General features: G+C 34.4%; 1 protein-coding gene across 1 annotated transcript in view; it reads left to right on the forward strand.

The window, feature by feature from the left end:
* The first annotated feature begins 672 nt into the window (after positions 1-672).
* The window catches only part of LOC134664067 (uncharacterized), an 83434-nt gene continuing 63753 nt past the window's right edge, over positions 673-20353 (forward strand). Inside the window, exon 1 of the mRNA XM_063520656.1 lies at positions 673-844. The gene's annotated coding sequence lies outside the window, so the exon portion shown is untranslated. The remainder of the gene's footprint in view (positions 845-20353) is intronic.

Here is a 20353-nt window from a genome sequence, read left to right on the forward strand (position 1 = left end):
CAAATGCTTCCGTTGCAAATGAGAATACGGTTTGTAATTAAGTCGATAGATAGAGAACCTGTCGTCGACGGATTAACTGGTAATCAATTAAAGATGAAGCCCGATGCGGTATAATGATGAATCTATAATTAATGACGGATTGACGGCTGACCGATTTAATGATAGTTTTTAATTGATGGACTACTGTTTTAACCTAATTCTGTTAAGGAACTTAATTTAAATTGGTAGTAAGACTCTAGTGAAATAGGTAATTAATGTAGCTCATTAATGTATTGTACTTAAACAGAGGCATTTCTGAAAAACATAAATACCTTTTCCTAAAAGAAGTTTTAGCAGTTTCAGGAGTGATGTAGCAGAGTTTAACTGTGGAAATACATACTACAAAAGGGTTGCAATGCAACTTGCAATTGTACAAAATTATATTTATCATTGTTTAATGATTTTGGTCTTAAGTTACAAGCATTTTAATAAAACGCGATTCAAGCCATTGAAATCAAATAAACACGAGACAAGACGTGAAATTTCGGGACGATTCCGAATTTTTCGGCCATCCTACCTCAGTGTTTGTCTAGTGAATAAAAATTGTATTTGTGCCGATCTCATACAAGTAATTCGTTTGTTTTTATCCATGACCTGACGAACCAAAACAAACGCTTGCGCGCACGCAGCTTTCCCGCCACTCCGCGCCGAACCTCCACGCGCGCTGCCCGTGCCGCGCCGCCGCACAGACTCGCGCGCAATCGAACGATCGACTAGTGCAGTGCTAGGATTCTGTGATGTTCTGTTCTGTGACTGCCCTGTAGGGCTCTGGATAATTGTGTTTGTTTTGTGGATTTTCAGTAAGGTAAATAAAAACTTCTTATTTATTGCTTGACTTTTCTTAAGTTTTTTTATGGAGCATTGTTTTTATCGCGTATTGTTTTCGAAACTTTTTGATTGACAGACCACCCGCGTGTATATATCCCTTTACCGTTATTAAATTCACGTTCCATATCACTGTTATATTTAAAGTTCATTTTTATTTTTATGCGATCTTTAAAAAGTGTTTTAAGTGTACATTTTTATGACATGCTCAAAATCGTAACCCTTTTTTTTAAGTCGATGCAATGGCATCTTATGAAACAACTTTGGTTACAAGTCCCTACTATAAATAGGTCATACTGCCTGGGAACTGCGTCACTGGAATTACAAAAACGTCGTCTCGTCCAGTTGTTGACGCTTGCTCGAGACAATTAGATCTCCACCATCTTGGGATGGGAAAATAAATAATGATTACGAACGTCTAGATTCTTGGCGGCCGTAATAATTATTTATTCTTATAAGGCTGCAAATTGAGAGTAATTATTCACCTATCCTGTTTCTACGTTTGATAAAGATCTTACCTTGTCTTGTTATAAGATACAAACAATTGATTAAGAAGATGCAAATATAAAAACAAAATAGCAGCGAGTAGTTGTAAAAAACATGACGCTAATTAGATTGTTTAAAATTATTTGAACTTCATTGTGCATAATCTGTTATTACTTAAATTAATAATTAGTCACCCCTACCAATAATTTAATAAAAAGATCAATACGAGTAATTGTTTCGAATAATATAACATTTAATATTTAGATCAACACATTCAACTATTAAGGAGGTCGCGAAAAATGACTCACCGTGAAATTTGTAAAAAGCTTCAGCCGCGAACGAAATACGAAACACCTTTTTGCCTGATTCATAAAGAAAACTGCTTCTTACTGTATGTTATACTGTTACATTTCTTTATTAAAAACTATTCTAGCGGCGCCATTTTTTATCTTAAATTTATTAACACCTTCTGCATTAAATTCAGTAACGGTAACGAAGAAAAATATCTCAAAGGATTTGCGGTGCCTTTAATATAAAAAGTTTAGTTTCTCATATTGAGCATAAATGCGGTAAGCCTTCGCTTTTTGATATAAACACTGCAAAAACTACAGTAGGCGTAGGCGATGCCACATCATATTGTTAAAGATCGCCCACCCATTTCTATTAACCATTCACTGAGATTTGTATCTTCCAAGTTAGTGCACGAACAGAAAAGGTTAATAACGACGTTCCGTCAATCTATAATTATGAACTGTTTCTCGACAGCAACTCTTATTGTAATAATGATAAATTCGATTAGCTATCACCGCGTTTATATCTTCACCTATTACAAATTGGACTCTATTGGCATATATTATTCCTGCACAAAAAAAGACAAAAGATATCGACTTATTGCACTCAGCCCTAAGAGTTAATTCCCGAGGTCATTGCTCTACCCACTTGATTGGATTATGTAGGTGCATACCTCTGACTGCAGCAGGAATTCTCTATGCAGCTAATTTGACATGATTGAGTTATTATGCCTCTACTTGCCGGTGATTATTTAACAGGATGATGGATCATTGATTAAGTCTGAATTATCCAAATCCTATTATTGATTTATGAACACGCAAATGCCTTTAATTGTATCTGAGGTTTCAATAAGTTTTCATGTTGTATTATTACAGCGTCTATTTAATGTAAATTAGCCAGAGAGTGAGCGTTTATAATTGCCATCATTGTAGCATCAATGAAAATCGCATCTTGTTCAAACAATGACAGTAATCAGTTCGTTGATCCGTTTTCTAAACAATTATTCTAGCACAAAAACTACGAAGCACATTGGAGCCTTGAACACACAGCAGGTAATATATTTTAGTTAAAAATGAGTTAATATCACATTTTTTAACGTTTTACTCAACATTTCTTTCGGCTCTTCAAATATTAGTTAGTTAGACTCGGTTTCACTATTATCACAACAGTGGTCGTTCAAATTTGGATCAGAGGCTAATGCATGTTTGTTTAGGACTTAGCCGCTTGCACAGGATTTCGACGAAGTCTCCGAGATTGTTTGCCCAGCTTCGGATTCTTGCATTTCTGATGCGTGCTGCAACCTCAAATATTTAAATTACTTAACTGTATGTAAACAGGCGTCGACGCTAACGTGATAATGACTCAATTTATTATTTCTCACACTCGGTCACACATAACGTTTAATTTTGAAGAACTTGATAACAGTTGATAATTTCTTATATTTTCATAACGGGCTTTCCTTTTACAATCTTTTATTAGAAACGCAATACGTTTTTTATAAGTCATAAGCATTTGATCACAACTACATAATTATAGTTATAGGTTGGTTTAAAGGCATAATAGCCATGCAAAATGTCACCATTGAAATATTGTCATTTTTTCTTAGCATTTAAGTTCCCATTTATTGGTAATGATTTGGTTCTTTTTCGCATAATTATGCATGTGCAATTAATTTGTCCAAATCTGTGATTCATGTGGTTGAGTTCTCGATAATCTTGTTGTGCAAGGATGGACAATGCTCGATATTCTGCGCAGACGCTTGCTCGTGTGAACAGTGCACAATGCTCACGGCTCCCACGCTCGTGGGTGGGTCTTGCGACATTCAGAACATTGTCAGCGGCTGGTAAATTTAATAGATCTCTTTTCCAAGCATATCCGACGAGGTCAACAATCTTGAGATTCTTGAGACATACGATACCATCCCTGATTACGCAAAGATTTTGTAGATGAGGATAATTGCATGGTTTCTCTCTCCAAAATTTGGTTAACAGATCAGAATCTGCGAAATTGGAAGTCCTTTAAAGGTTATGCAATTTTTTTTACCAATCAGTGTCGTCCGGTCACTTAAGATTTTCCGAGAACTTAAGTGCGCTGATGACGGTCAATAGCTATTGACCGATGAGTCACAAATGTCGTGTCGTTTTAACAAAACCTACTTATGGTAACCATCACTTTAATTCATTAGTTCCATGCTTATGATTTATGGCTAAATGTCGCACCTTGACCTTTTATAATTGGTTGCCGACTTGGAGATGTCCACGATCTCCAATGTTCCCAACACAATTAGAAAAAGATTTCCTTCTATGTCCGCTCTATGGGAACATCAAACGTTGAGGACAACGATGGATCGTGATCGTTATAAATAAATCATTAAAGCTTAGAAAAAAAAAAACAACAGAAAACGTAATCGGTTGTATAATTGTGCACTAAAGATGAGGACTTTTAGGAGATCGTGTGAAGTCATTCATAAAACTACGATTGACAAGCGAAAGTTTGTTGGTAATCCTGCACTAAACACCAAGTTCACACCTCACGCGATGTGGCGTGAGCATCAGAAAGAATGCGAAACTGCGTGTGTCCACAGACATATGAACCAATGAGTTACTCCATATTGCATTGGTAGAAACTGTGGAAAGCATTGAATTAAAGAAACTATGAGAATAAGATCTTCCAACGGTAGAAACTACTTAGTTGTTTTCTAAATAATTTACAGCACCTGTTTTTAAAGTGTTCCACGATAATGATTGACATCTCCTTGAGTTAAATAGTTACCGTGCTAAATTTGACGCTTTATTTTTAAAACGTGTTTGATGTCATCTGTTACTGTCCCAGTCCCAGTAACATGAGTATTGAGAAATGTCTGGTATGCCCTGTGTTATGAATTTGTTTACGCTGTACAAAATGTACAATGTACATACATAGCTCCTGTCTCGTGAGCATTGTAACAGTATTGATTCCATAGATAAACCGGCCTGAACATTTGAAGACCAGAATTCTCATCTAAAGAGTGTGAAATTACATGGATTGGTCGGCATATTTTCGATGAAAACTGTTTATCATTGTTAATATTCGAGGCGCATTCCTCAGCGTAAAACGGTAATTGAAGAAGTAATGCCCGTATATTAAGTACACAATGACTCGTGACATTTTTTGTTACACCCCGTGGCTTTATCCGGAGTGGATCCTATCTTAGGCATTCCATTCTTGGACGATGCCCTTTGATTCGGAAAAAAGGAAAAACGAACTTTCCAATCGTCTAATCTCAAGGCCGTGAGAGCATTAACACGTTTTTCAATTGTTTTTTCCCTGCACGATTCTTGAGACGCATTCAAGCGAATTGTCACGAACGTCTTCAATATTCAGCTGTTTATCATTAATCATCGATATTAAGTTGCACGTAAACGGTGAGACTCTAGATTGACGTAAGACTAGATTTCATGTAGACAATATGTGAAACTTTACAAAATTCACCGTAATTTTTTTAACGGTAAAGGATCCAAATTTGCAAATAATGCATTGTTTGGATCAGAAAGCACTAATTCAAAACTTAATTGCCATGAGAATGCCGTTTTATACTAATTAAAATGAAATGCGAGGTTGAAACCGATAAGAATGGGTGTGCAGAGGTTGAAGAAACCTTGAGAAATTCTTTCGTTTTATTGTCGATTGTTTTGACTTTTGAGCAATTTCGTAGAAATCTCTTTTTGATGTCCTTGATAAGGTTAGTTTTTTGGACCACCGGATGCTGGCAGTCAAGGCTGGAGTTGATAAGAGTTTAACTATAGTTTGCCCAAAGCAGATAGCGGGTTTGGCTTGCAAACATAGCAAATGGGTTAAACCCCTCTGGACCGTTGATACGGGATATCTGATAACAGTTCGAAAATGAACATAATAATATAATATATTTTGTTATTTATTTTGAAAATGGTTAACGTGTTTGGGAGAACGGATACATAGACTCTATTTGTCAATATTAGTGTGTTTGGAGACAATCTCGGCATCCCACACACATAGACATTAATCATCGTCATTGGCTTGAGCCGGCACATTTGTTTTAATTAGTTACTTGTCATCATTTAATGGCGGACTTAAATCTTCGAGGTTTACATTGAACTGCATGTTTAGCAGACTATTGGATTTTAAATTAATTTTGTGTTGTCACAAAGAACCGGGATGACAGCATAAATTGAGCGTAACTTGTATTTTTGGATGCTTTTATGATGTCGGAAAATAAACACCGAATGACAAGCCTCTAAAGTTTTTACCAAATGTTAGAGGCTTGTCAAATTTACGAATAATATAAATATATACTAACGTAGTTTTTTTAACTATCTTTCTCTCTACTTTGGTAAATAATTATGTATTGTATATATAAGTAGGGAAATGTACACCATTATGCTTTTTTTTGCGATTGTTATCAGCTCTACCTACACTTTACAAGTATGAACACTATTTAATTTGGTACAAGCTGCATTCAACACTGAATTGATTTTTACATCAGTTGTGACTTTGAATTTAAAAGTATGAGTAGGTACTCTTGTCGTCTTTTTTACCCTCTCGAATCTTCTCCAAATAACAATGTCATTACCACTTACATTTCCAATTAAAGTTCATCCTTTACTGACGCCGGACACTGGACAAATCCGGAGGGTCTGTACGTATCATTGAAGATACATCTATCTGACCAATAGTATACCCTATCTTAATGCAATAAGGTTTAGAAATGGTCAGTGCGTGTCTTCGAGTACGCAGCTGTAGGCAATTGAAACAAATGAGCACGGCGCCATGGTCCGGTACCCTGATACCATCTCAACCACTATAAGAAGACCTTTTTCGTACGACTATGGAAACATTGTTGCTATATTTTAAAATAGGGAAGTTCTGGCGTAGTAAGGTTCATGGTAATATGGTTTAAGTCGGAGGTCTTAAGAATTTGACGAGAGTACTATATTATCATTTGATGGATGTGCGTTTTGTGGCCACGAATATTCTGTACAAAGACAGACAAATTATTCACTGTAAACCTTGCAAAAAGTCTTAAAATATATAGAGAAGAATCTGCTTGAAATGGAATTCATTATGGTTTTTTTTATAGCCTATATTGTGTCCCACTGCTGGGCAAAGGCCTCCCCTGTCTGTGGTTTTATACCCTTATATTTTTTCTTGAACTCTTCTTTCTGTAGTTTTTTTTTTAGGATTTAAAATAAAAACACAGTGAAGACAATCGAGTAAGTTAACATCAAAACTATCAAAAGATATAAACTAATGTGAAACAAAAGCATTAACATTGAATTTGCTGTTTCTAGTTTCTAATTTCTATTCCACATGTTGAAACAATTATCGGCGTAACATTTATTGAATCAATGTTATGCAAGGAAACACATGATAAGATTATTTGTTGAACCTGAATAGCCTGCACTGGCTGTACTCTACATAAATTACTATGTGTTGATAACTGCTGATAAGTGACACTCAATATAGAACTGAAAGTTAGAGGATCGGACATGGTTTGTTTGTGTATATCGGTTTTAAAATTGATAGTAGGTTATTCCGAAACATGTTTTTCTTGCTGGTGTCATCTATATATATAAATGCAAGTGTCCTGACTGACTGATTCATCAACGCAGAGCCGAAACTACAAAAGATAGAAAGTTGAAATTTTCACACCAGATTACAATTATAAAGTGTACAAGAGATAAGAAGCGATTTTGAGAAATTCAACCCCTAAGGGGGTTAAAAAGGGGATGAAAGTTTGTATGGGGTTCAAGTTTTATTTTAAACTAGGAATTTGAAACTTCGTAAAAAGATATATTTTTAAAATACAAGAAAACTAATTTCAGCGTTTTTGAAAATTCATCCCCTAAGGTGGTGAAAAGGGGGTTGAAAGTTTGTATGGAGATCAAATATTTTTTCGAACGCGGGACTTGAATATTTGTATTTGGGGATATTATTAGAAGACAGGAAAAGCAATTTCAGCGTTTTGTAAAATTCATCCCCTAACAGGGTTAAAAAGGGGTTGAAATTTTGAATGCATTACAAATGCTTTGAAACTTCTCAGAAAGGCAAAATAGCCGATTACAAAAAAAAGTAATTGCAACATTTTTGGAAATTCAACCCCTAAGGGGTTTAAAAAGGGGATGAAAGTTCGTCTTCGGGTGCAAATTTTATTTTAAGATAGGAACTTGAAACTTTGTCAAAAGGTATTAAATTCAAATACAAGAAAACTAATTTCAGCGTTTTAGAAAATTCATCCCCTAAGATGGTGAAAAAGGGGTTGAAAGTTTGTATGGATATCAAAATTTTTTCGAGCGCGGGACTTGAATCTTTGTATTTAGGGATTCTATTAGAAGACAATAAAAGTAATTTCAGCGTTTTGAAAAATTCATCCCCTAACAGGGTTAAAAAGGGGATGAAAATTTGTATGGGGTTAAAGTTTTCTTTTAAGCTATGAATTTGAAACTTCGTAAAAAGATATATTATTAAAATAGAAGAAAACTGATTATAGCGTTTTTGAAAATTCGTCCTCTAAGGTGGTAAAAAAGGGGTTGAAAGTTTGTATGGATATCAAACATTTTTCCGAGCGCGGGACTTGAATCTTTGTATTTAGGGATATTATTAGAAGACAATAAAAGTTATTTCAGCGTTTTGAAAAATTCATCCCCTAACAGGGTTAAAAAGGGGATGAAAGTTTGTATGGGGTTAAAGTTTTCTTTTAAGCTATGAATTTGAAACTTCGTAAAAAGATATATTATCAAAATACAAGAAAACTAATTTCAGCGTTTTTGAAAATTCGTCTCCTAAGGTGGTGAAAAAGGGGTTAAAAGTTTGTATAGATATCAACAATTTTTTCGAGCGCGGGACTTAAATCTTTGTACTTGAGGATATTATTAAAAGACAATAAAAGTAATTTCAGCGTTTTGTAAAATTCATCCCCTAACAGGGTTAAAAAGGGGGGACAAGTTTGAATCCATTACAAATGCTTTGAAACTTCTTAGAAAGGCATAATAGCCGATTACAAAAAAAAGTGGTTGCGTTATTGGAAATTCAACCCCTAAAGGGAAAAAGGAGATGAAAGTTCGTCTTTGGGTGCAAATTTTATTTTAAGCCAGGAACTTGAAACTGTGTAAAAGGGCATTAAATTAAACACAAGAAAACTAATTTCAGCGTTTTAGAAAACTGATCCCCTAAGGTGGTGAAAATGGGGTTGAAAGTTTGTATGGATATCAAACATTTTTTCGAGCGCGGGACTTGAATATTTGTATTTGGGAATATTATTAGAAGACAATAAAAGTAATTTCAACGCTTTGTAAAAGTCATCCTCTAACAGGGTTAAAATGGGGTTCAAAGTTTGAATCCATTACAAATGCTTTGAAACTTCTTAGAAAGGCATAATAGCCGATTACAAAAAAAACAACGTTTTATGGAAAATACAAGCCCAAAGGGTTTTAAAAAGGGGATGAAAGTTCGTCTTGGGGTGTACATTTTTGTAAAAAAAAGGTATTAAATTAAAAACATGAAAACGAATTTATACATTTTTCAAGATTCATCCCCTAAGGTGGTGAGAATGCGGTTGAAAGTTTGTAAGGAGATCGGTTTTTTTGTTAGTGCGGAACTTGAATCTTTGTATTATAAGGGCATAGGTACCTATTATTAGAATACAAGAAAAGTAATTTCAGCAACCAACATCAAAATCCACTTGACTTAAAACTTGCTAAAAAGGAAAAGTAATTTCAACATTTCTTTGATATGAAAATTATAGATACTAAAGATGTAAAATGTTGAAGATAAGATTCCAGGCGGACGAAGTCGCGGGCAACAGCTAGTACTGGATAACTCATTTTTTCTTTAGATGATGATATAGCTTTCTAATTTTACATGTACCTATTAAAATTTTTATTCATGTATATGCGATTACATTAAAAATATGTAAAAATTGAAATCGTTTTAGCTGTTATTATCATACAAAAGCCTTTTACTTCCCCACTAAGTAAGTATTAATAATACTAATTAAGTTCATTAAGGAAGTGGCGACATTTTTTAATTAAATTAATCAATAATGTTGTCAAGACGCTAATTTATATACGTACAATATTTTTATAATGTTATTTATATTCAATACATACATACATAATATAACTGACTAATTTTCTGGCTATTTTGTTTTCTTAACAATTAAATGTACCATTTTTATCTTCATATTTAATATTGTCAGTTTTATCTCGTTGACTCTTTCCAAACTTTCGAGCGTGGGCGTTATCGCCTTATCAAGTATTTGTTACTTTCTTACGAAATCATTCCACGGTGCATTCTAATAATGTAACTGTGTCAATTAATTACGTTTGACTGACATTGTTCTGATATAGCGCTTGTTATACTGGTACGTAATTAGAACTCATATGGCAATACTTCCGAATCAAACTAGAGGTATTACTAAACTTCCGTAACACTTAGGCAAAACTCAGAAGCTCCTAGGTAAATGGTTGATTGCTAAAGCTCAAGTTTCAGAGGTACAGTATAGAGATACTAAACCCACCTTTTTCTTGTTATTGTAGAAATAAAAGACTAACAATTAAGACCGCCGATAAAAAAGCTTTTAACGAAGACAAAAACCTATGAAAAATAACATCAAACGACGAACGAAGGATGATTAAAAATAATGCCACCAATTTTGTCCGTCGCACCAAAACGAACTTTTTGCACTAACTGTTGAATGGAACCGAGAGAGACGAGGACGGTGCAATTTAGAGACAATTGAGGTAATTAACTGATAGTTAGTTAATTGATTTAACAAGCGATTGGTGATCTTCAGATCTGGCTCATCGGCGCCGCTAAGCGACAAACATGTAATTGTTTTGACTTTAATTTGAGTTAAAGACCATAGGCAATTAATAGGTAAAAAATATTTCGCGTATGTTTTGAAAACTTCTATGACTGTTCCATTATGTCAGTAGATAGCTTAAAGTAGGTATTTATTAATGCATGATACAAATACGTGCCTGTAAAATAGGGCAACCTGTCTAAGCAAGTGGAAACGCTAATAATATGTATGTGGAAATGATGACGTGACTTTTTGTCGCATATGTCAACTCAACTCGGTACAATTTTACTTTTCGATTAGCGTTTATTGATAAAAGATTAATATTTTGGCTACCTGCGGCCCCTGAACAGATATTAAATTACGGGTCATTTGTGTTGGAACGACCTTAAAAACGAAACAATAATGCGTGGTGGGAATGGATCTCGAACTGTTAAAATTATATTTCCAACTAGAAAATTAGACACGTTTGTACCGCGACGTAATCCATGACATCTCACCGAGACCTGTAAGAACAATGCGGCCAAATCACGGCAATTACATGACGTATATTCCCGAAATTTGAGCGATTAACTTTCTAAGCGTAAGCGCACGTTTTGAACGCTAACTACCACTGCTTTTTCCCATGCTCAATTAGGCGTAAGAACCATTGGGAAACTGGTTTGAATTTGGAATTTATTGTTCGACAATACGATAGAAGATTGAATGAGTTTTGCAATGGCTGTTATGAGAGTAGGACAGAGCTGCAGCGGCCGTAGTATGAAAATTTGTTGTAATATAGTATTGTTGGGTATTTCTTGTGGTTTTGTTCTAGTGGGTGTCAAAAGACGAAGGTGATTTGAAAGGTTCTTCACCGTTCTAAATAGCATAAAAAAGCAAAAGCAGTTGTAGTATTTTATTCCTATGTTGAGAACGAAAGTTATCAGTTGTTACAAAATAATGATTTGCTCTCGAGAAAAATGCAGACAAAACAAGATCTTCTTGAGACATATGGCGTTATTCACAATCGCTTGATAATCGAAAAAAATTAGGAGAGGTTCGTAATGTTTTACAAATAAGTAAGGGGATTGGTGAGTTCCTGAATTTACTCGATGGTCGCGCTGCAAAATATGCTATTTTTGTTCGTAAAGTCATAAAGTGTGTGATTGTGCATCGTGTGTGACTAGGCATTTACACAAAAGGAAATGGTCAGATACTTTGTTACAAAAGCTGTCTTTTAAAAACAACTTTTACCTCCGACGTTGGCTCTAAAGTCGATAAAAATTCATAAGCTCATGTTTTATTACCTTCTCTTAAGGGGCTACCCGAAATTTTCATAGATTTTTGACAAGTTTTGAATCGTATCTCCTTTTTTTGTACTACAGATAAAATTATAAGACGAACGGTTATCGGTTCTTCAATCTTTTGTCTCCGGTTTAGTCCACCGGATTTTGAAAAAAATTAATACTTATTTTTTTATGAATTTTTTAAACATTGTCTAAAAAAAACACTTTTTTCGTATCTAGTTTGCAGTGAAGGATCTTACATGTACGAAATCTACATATTTGGGTTCGTCTTTGAAGTCTCGAAAATCGTGTCCAAGGTTTTCATTTTAAACTAATTAACACAAAAGTTATGGCCAGAAAACCAGTTTTTTAGCCTAAAATTGTTCATTTTTGATGCCAAATATCTCGAAGACAATGAACTTTAAAGTAAATATGGGATACTATATTGCTTAAAGCCGTTGCTGTTAATATGATAAGCTACAAAAAACATTAGAAAACGAAGGGATTCAGATCGAAGGTCATTGGCGTGGGGGAGCCCCTTAACATTGGATGCGGATCCGCACATCGCCAAGGTGGGCGAGCGGGATGTCGCTATATACGTGCATAGTGTTATCCCGCTCATACACCGAAGCTTATACGAGTAGCGTCAATATGATAACCGTATAAAGAAGAAACTTATCGAAAAATCAATGTTCCTACTGCGCTGACGCATTATGGTGTGAAGCAAGCGTTTTTATGGGCTGTGTTGTACTGTACGATAACCTAGTACCTATAGGAAAGATTGCAGTAATGAACGATCATTTTATAGATAGGTATTAAACCCTTTGAAAAATCTTACTTTACTTATTGTTCGTTAATATTAAATGTAATATTCCGATACTAAATATTAATTTTAATGGGCGTTGTATATAAAACACTACCTATACTTAATAAATTTTCGTCTTCGATATCTTCATAATTATCCTTTTAAGTACCTATGTCACATATTGTCACATATGAAATACCTCATGTAATAATAGGTATTACAATAACAGTTTTTAATGATTCAAGGTTAGTTTTACTAAGATTTATACAAAACAAAAGGTAATCACGGTACATATCTCGGTCGATATAAGTCTAAACATGTCTCAGTAACACTATACAATTTCCTAATCCTAAAATTCTTATCATACCCTAATCGTATCGATGTCAAATATCTTCGACTCTTGTCTAACGTAAACCGTATTGCGAAAGTGTTGTTCTCCCTGTAGGTACAGGTACACATCACGAATTACAGTAGTGTTGCCAACTTGGCATAAATGATGCCAGATCTGGCATATTTTCATTCGCTTTGGCACCAAATTTCTCCATTTAGCATTTGGCATATTTTTCAGCATAATTTAGTCTAAACCAACTTTGCACCAACTTCGCAGCAACAATATGCAACATCGCCTTATGTGGTTCATATTTTCATATGAATTTTGACTTTTGTGGACAGATGGACGTCGACGGACTATATGTATAAAGTTGGTCAAGCAGATCTTGTCAGTAGAAAAAAGTGGCGGCAAATTTGAAAAATGTATGTGTTTTAAGTGTGTAATTTTAAGTCACATTTTAGCATTTTAAACAGCATATATTTCAAAAAACTTTGGCATAATCTAGACATAAGTCTAGCATTTTTTTTAAATCCGAGTTGGCAACACTAAATTACACGATTTATTACTACATATTTCTGCTACCATTATTCGTTGCCACAGCACAAAATGCCTCGACTACATAGGATCTTTCTGTGTATGTGACATTCATGTACAAGAATGTCTCGACTCATTTGAGCCGTGGGACTTTTTCTATTTTATGTCAAAAGGACGTATCTGCAAGTAAATTTCATAGTAACATACGACCCTTTTTTGGATGGTGTGTGATTCGCTTCCCGCTCTAGACGGTTTTGCTCGCATTGTTCATCTTTTTCATGTGCATTAAATTAACGGGATGTTTTTGTGTTTTTTCGTAACGTTAATGATACAGTGGCTATGTGAATATTTCAGGTTATGAAATGACAAAGGAATAGAAAAATACTTAAAAGGACCAAACATTTTTTTGGAATAAAACAGAATTATTTATAATATAATAATTTGTATGGAACTCCAGTGTCTTTACAATTCTGTCACATTTTGCAAATTTTTTGAGGAGATAAAATTACAATATGAGTAGTTAAGCATTAAGGAAGTAATAAATAAGTATTATTCAAATCTATAACAAAAATTGGTTTCGAAACGTTTACGCACTATTCTCGTTAGGTATTTTAAGTGTAAGAATGTTTCGTTATCCTTGATGGAGTAGAGTTTATCATAATTTCTTAGAAACGAACAATCACCTTATTAATATTTTTAATCGCGCCCTACTTGACATTTCTTTCAAACAATACTTACATTTTAACTTATCTGCAAACCGTTAGCCAAGCAAATTTAATTCTTCTCACCATATAGTTACAGCTTATATTCGTTTGTAAAGAAGGTCAGACGCTGACAATGAGTAAGATCGAAGATTCGCACGCGTACTGAATATCCATTAGATTACGAACGTTCTCTATTTTAACTGCATACCATGCATTTCTTGAAACTTACCTATTCGGATTCAATAACAACACGATTATTGAAACACTTCAAACACTATTTAATTTTAGGTACAACTTTAAATATAAAATTCGTATGAAAATAGGAAAAGTAGTAGGTAAATAGGTAACTACATGAGTCATTTTGCGGCATTTAACTACATTTAATATACCTAATCCTTGCCTGGTAACAATTACTAATACGTTTTAAACTACATAATGTGTACCTAATTATTAGTAATTATTAATAAAAATAGGTACATTTATTTTTATGTAGTGTAATATGTTTAATAATTATACATAATAATTATGTACCTAGTAAATGGTAACAAAAATTATTTGCAATAAACTAAAGACTTCAACGCGCTTACGATTAGGTAAGTACCTACTGTGTTTTTGAATAAGTTACGATTAATATATATTATATTGTCTAATGCTATTAATAAATAAAATATAACCCCGCACAAAGGCGATACCCTAAAAATTTTGAGGATTTAAATATTGTGGACCGTCAGCAAGATACGATAAAAGGGGGAGGTGGTCAAAAACAACTGTATACGAGTACAATCTTGTTAATTTAGGTATTTACTTTGGAACTCCTGGTTCGGACTGCACAACTACTCATATCATACTTGTAGATAATATTTATAAAAAAATATAGATTCTCATATGGCTATCATACAAGGATTTTCTATTTAATTCAAATTAATTGGAAGTACCATCTTTAAAATTCAAAACAAACTCACAACAGAGAACAATTAGGCTGAAATTCAACACTCGCCATTGAAACTGATACGTGAAGCATAATACATATTATAAACAAAATGAGATATCTAAAACAAAACTGTTTAGTCTCGAGCCTTCCTAGTACAGATAACGACGGGCGATGCGATAGCAACACGCCCATCCGTGTCGTTTTACATTTGAAAGTAGTCTTTAAACAAAAAAAACCGGCCAAGTGCGAGTCGGACTCGCGTTCCAAGGGTTCCGTACATTACTAAATTTTTAACAATAATTTTTTTATATATATGTGAAACGCGAGTGAATTGCCTTTAAAAAACCCGTAGGGGTCGGATCAAAAACTAAGTAATTGGTCCAACTCCCGCTTGACTACATATTTCTAATAGGTTTTCCTGTCATATACAGGTAAATACCTATTTTATGTATTTTTTTCAAAATTTTAGACCCAGTAGTTTCGGAGTTAAAGGGGGGGGAATGGTCATTTTTTATCTATTTTCTTGAATTTCTTCTAAACTGTTTAGTCTAAAATTATAAAAAAAATATGTTTGAGATTATCACATTGAGCTCTTTTATTTGATATGTAACACGATAAAGTGTGAAAAACTTTATTTTTTGATTTTCTCATTTACCCCCCAAAAGTGGCCCCCATGTTTAAAATTCATTTGTTTACGATACATGTCCGTCTTTGGGTCACAAACTTACATATGTGTACCGAATTTCAACTTAATTGGTCCAGTAGTTTCGGAGAAAATAGGCTGTGACAGACGGACAGACAGACAGACAGTCAGACAGACAGACAGACGCACGAGTGATCCTATAAGGGTTCCGTTTTTTTCCTTTTGAGGTACGGAACCCTAATGATGGGTTTGTATACAACACACGTGTCAGTTATGTCCTTTCAATGGATAAAAATACTGTGTTGCTATGCTGGTCCAGTGGTGGTTGCAGTAAGAGCAATGACTGTTTATACAAGATAAGATTATGGTCACTTGTAAGCGTAATATTTATGAGATTGAAAAAAACCGACTGACACTAGTCAGTCATAAAATACTAATCACTCTTCTAAATAACAACTTACTCTTCGTACTCTTCGTAGACACATTGAAGCACTTAAAACATAGCTTTCTCATTTTCGCCATTTCATTCGAGACCTATACCTTTCGTACTAATCATAAGAACAACGATGTTGCCCAAAATAAATCCTTATTTACGGCATGACTCAATCATCAGCAATTTAAAGTACCTAATGCAAATATTTCAAGTAAGCACTGAACCAATCTTCGCTTACACAAATAATGCGATGCTAACTTGCCTATTGTTAAATTACAAAATGTAAATTATCAATTTCGTATTTCAATAATCTATAATCTATTCGATCCATTTCTAAGTTGCGTTAAGTGTATTTGTAAAACAGTTAAGATAATATTTCTTCAGATTAATTGAATATCAAATTACCAAAACATAATTTAATTGGTACGGTAAGTCTTCAGAATTAGGAAGAATAAATTGTCAGGCAATTTGGAATGAATACAACCAACGAAATAAAACTACGATTCGTTCACGAAATTACAGGATTATCGCGGTTTGTCGTCTTTTTAATTCTCGCCCGCGAATGACGGATTATTTTGTCCAATTTAAGAATAAACTGTATACAGTGTGTGTCCGACCATGGGGCTTTAAATCCAGGGCTCGAGGCACCAACCCCGAAATCCCGATTTTTTTTACTTATTCATACATTTTGGCTGATGAGATGTCGACGTTTTCTATGGAAAAGCCAAAATTTTTTCCCCGATTTGAGGGTTGGTCCCATAGTAAAAGTAGCTTAGTTTAGCGAGTAAAATCAAGCCCTGGATTTAAAGCCCCATGGTCAGACACACCGTGTATTTGCACATTGATTTATTACTAGCCAATGCTGCGACGTACATAAATAAATGTAGTAAAAAACGAATTCTTAGTTTTATTTAATATAGTTGTCAGCCAGTGTTTGGGAGTCCGGATATCGGCTTCACACTTTCCAGCGGCGGATACGTCGGACGCCCGTTGCATACAAATCACCCGCGCGCTATCCGCCTGGCGACGACACTCAAGGATGCACACCATAGACACGCGTAGCTCTTAAAATAGAATGAATAAGTAGGTTTTTTGCCAAAAGATTTTTTAAGTTCTGAAAAGTAATATTGTGCGGGCGTCAGATCTAAAAGATTCAAAGTTAATGTACCTCTTTAATAACATATTAATTAAATAAATTAGAATAGAAACATAATAAGATTATAAAACCGCTATTTCTAAACAAAACCTGTCTGATTTAGAGGTAGAAGAAATTGACGGTGAGTTTTAACAATTTTCCATCAACAAAATAATTAAGATAAGCCGATCCCAAAAATACTAAAAGAGCAATAACCGTAAACTGTCCACTTACGAACGATAAACTTAATTATCTTGTATTGTAGGGCCTACAGTAGGCCTTTCCAAAGGGCTTTTCGTTGCTAGGTCAGTTTCCTAACTGTAAACAAAATCTGCTTTAACTGTAATGCTGTTAGAGCGTTATCTTAGTGTTAAGATAAAATAAATGTCCTTTATAATGAGTGTAACAGAAGTTTAGCCGTAACGTCACGTTTTGTAACAACAGAGATTAGAGGTGTCAGGTTTGACGCCTGTTTCTTATCTGGTCTTTTATGTTCTATTGTGTTGAAGACAGGTGTAAAGAACAGTGCCTGCATAGAAGTTCACCAATTTATGAAATTATATTAGCATAACTTGGGCAAAGAATATTTACTACAAAATCTTCTTTAATGGAAACGAATCAAGCTCGTGTACCTACTACCTAATTTTTTTATTTAAATTTATTTTTATTCAGTGGGATGTATTTTATTAATTCATATTAAAAGGTTTAATCTTTAATATTCATGTTCATTTACTGATTTAAACTAGTTCATATATCATGTTTACAACTCGTTCACATGAAGAAATTCAAGTGCATAAAACCCGTAACCAGCCAATAAAAGTTAACCGTTCGTGCTGCACATATTTGGATGTTGTGTAACATAAAGTTCACATCACACGATCGTTTATTACTTCCTTTAGTCGATTAATTAGTACGAATTTAGATACCGCGTCACTGCCAATCTGACGGCGTTAAAATGCAGACCATAAATACACAGATGTGGGGTACGGTTTTTAAATGTTTTTAAACGTTGATCAACTGGATTCTAGAGTTTTGAGCTGGGAACGACGAATACCGCTAGTTTAGGTACAGGTTTTAAATATTTTAATTACTGAGGACGACATTTTGTGAATGTTTGGAAACGTTTTATGAGGTGAAGCTATTTTTGTCACTTGCCTTGACATAATTACGGAGATATGTGTGTTTAGGTCCTTACTTAGTATAAGTAAGTATGTTGATATTGTTGAATTTGTTGATTACTTAACTGAGTAATGTTGCCATCAAATAAAATATTCTTAATCACTATTAACTGATCTAGTTTAGTTTCAAGGTGTTTAAAAAATGACTATTGGAGATTATGATTATATGTCAAAAAACAATTTTGGTTCCAAAATGCCTCAAATCATTCTGGAAAAGGGCTGATACTCTTCAAACTGCTGGAATCGATTTTTATCAAACATACCTCCGTAAGGAAACTAGCTTTCACGTAAACGAACTGCATGGAAATCGGTCCATCATTTTGAGAGCTACGATGTTACAAGAGGCAGACAGACATACAGACATTGGCGTCAAACGTATTTCACCCTTCTTTTTGCATTAAGGGTTAAAAAATGATTCTGAACGCTCCAAGGAAGAATATATAGCTGGCATTAAAATCAACACAAAATGGAATGTGACTACACTGCACCCATATTTTAAGCTTTTATTTTAACTTAAACTTGGTCATCAGTCGTCTTGTCTTGGATTTGCATTCTTTCAACCCGTAATGCATCTTCATTTAGTTCCCTCGACTATCCATTACGAGATCGACGGAGCATTCGCCCGCATGCGCGTGCGGCTCTGATGGACGCGTGCTCATGAGTTTGCATTTCTGTTTATCATTCTAATTTCAACTTTAATACTATGTCAGTAAGACTCTTTTTGCGGCACCTAAATAGGCCGGAGAACATTGATTATGCTTTGCGATTTCTGACGGTACTGCTTTTAAATATGGTTGGAATTTGTATGTATTCGATCACAATGAAAGAGTTGAACGTGCAGTCTGTTTGTTATTACATTTAGCTTGCATTCCAGTGGCCAGAACATCTCTTAAACTGAAAAGTCGTACTTAAAAGGGACTGGTATGGAGATTCGACGTATTGGAAGTACGAAGTCAGTAATGCACTAGTGTTTTGCCGCGGCACGCGTCTATTTGATTTGTCATGTTTGCGATTGGAATTTGATTTGTGTTTCCAACTTGTGTTTTGCTTGTAATAATCGTGATATGAACGATGGACGCTGTAAATAATGGGAAAATGGAAGGAAACAGTGTGTATTTTTAGCACTGTTTTGAAGGTTACTCTAAACATTAGCTCTAAAATGTTTACCATTTATATGCAAGAAAGGTATATTTCTTCTCAGTGTTTCTTAACTGTTGAATTTAATTCGCATCATTCATAGGTCATAGGTATAAGTGCAAAGTAAAATCGATTTCTTTTCAAGCAGAAAACAAAAAAAAAAACAATAATCTTTAAAACTGAAGTACATATGTGGATAACTATACCTTTGTATTATGTATATGTAGGCCACGAAGGTGTAGGTATGTACGTAGAAAGCAAGCTATCTCTTTCCATAAAAGTATCTTTATGTTTATCAAAATTGAAAATTTGTTTATCTTTACCGGCATGGGAGTCTTCATATCCGGGGGCTAATGACCGGACCGGGCCGGACCGGGCCGGATCAATAAAATACATGTAATGCGTCGGTATGTCGATCGATCGAAAAATTTACGGAATCTCTGTCGCTTTCGATTTTAATAAGATAAAACTGATTGACGAACTGATTTCAAAAGACTTTAAAACGGAAAAGTAACTTGTTTAGTATTTCTACATTAGATAATTTTCCATCTAGCTTTTCGTTAAACTTGGTATTTGCCTTCCTATCTCGTGAATGCCTCTGAAAGGCCAATAGAGAGTCACTTTCGATTTTCAATCAGGGATGCTATAAATGTGCTGGGTTTAATAGCCTACCTACCTATATATTATGTATATGTAATATGCGTGAGCACTTTCGATTATTGTTTTTATCGCTATCCAAATATGAACCAATGACAATGTCGTAAAACCAAAATTGTTTACGTAGGTATTCTTAATTTGGAA

The sequence above is a fragment of the Cydia fagiglandana genome, chromosome 4 (genome assembly GCF_963556715.1).
Source record: "Cydia fagiglandana chromosome 4, ilCydFagi1.1, whole genome shotgun sequence".
Lineage (NCBI taxonomy): Eukaryota > Metazoa > Arthropoda > Insecta > Lepidoptera > Tortricidae > Cydia > Cydia fagiglandana.